Raw genomic sequence first — 387 nt, forward strand, 5'->3', positions numbered from 1 at the left:
CTGTTTTCAAAACCAACACATAAATACAAATTTTGTCATTTACAATGCCAATAGCTCTAACTTTTCCAAAGGCGAAACCGTTGCATTGTAAATGCTTGTTTGTCTTTTCAGTCTCTCAAGGCGATAAGAAGATGATTCTGTGATTTATTGTTTCAAGAGCCCCCTGCTGGCACTTAAAACAAGCAAGGGGAAAAAGAATTTAGCGCTAATTTACGAAAGTATGTTATGCATTGCATTATCTGAAATACCGGCGCTTGGAAAAAACACTGCAATCAAGTCTTAAATTGCATGTTACAAAAACTGATGTCAGAAGTGGGATTCGAACCCACGCCTCCAGAGGAGACTGCGACCTGAACGCAGCGCCTTAGACCGCTCGGCCATCCTGAC

General features: G+C 41.3%; 1 non-coding gene across 1 annotated transcript; it reads right to left on the reverse strand.

Moving 5' to 3' along the window:
- Positions 1 to 304: 304 nt before the first annotated feature.
- TRNAL-CAG (transfer RNA leucine (anticodon CAG)) lies at positions 305 to 387 on the reverse strand. The gene has a single exon. It is a non-coding gene; the product is annotated as a tRNA-Leu (tRNA).

The sequence above is a fragment of the Lissotriton helveticus genome, chromosome 1_2, assembly GCF_964261635.1.
Source record: "Lissotriton helveticus chromosome 1_2, aLisHel1.1, whole genome shotgun sequence".
Classification (NCBI taxonomy): Eukaryota; Metazoa; Chordata; class Amphibia; order Caudata; family Salamandridae; genus Lissotriton; species Lissotriton helveticus.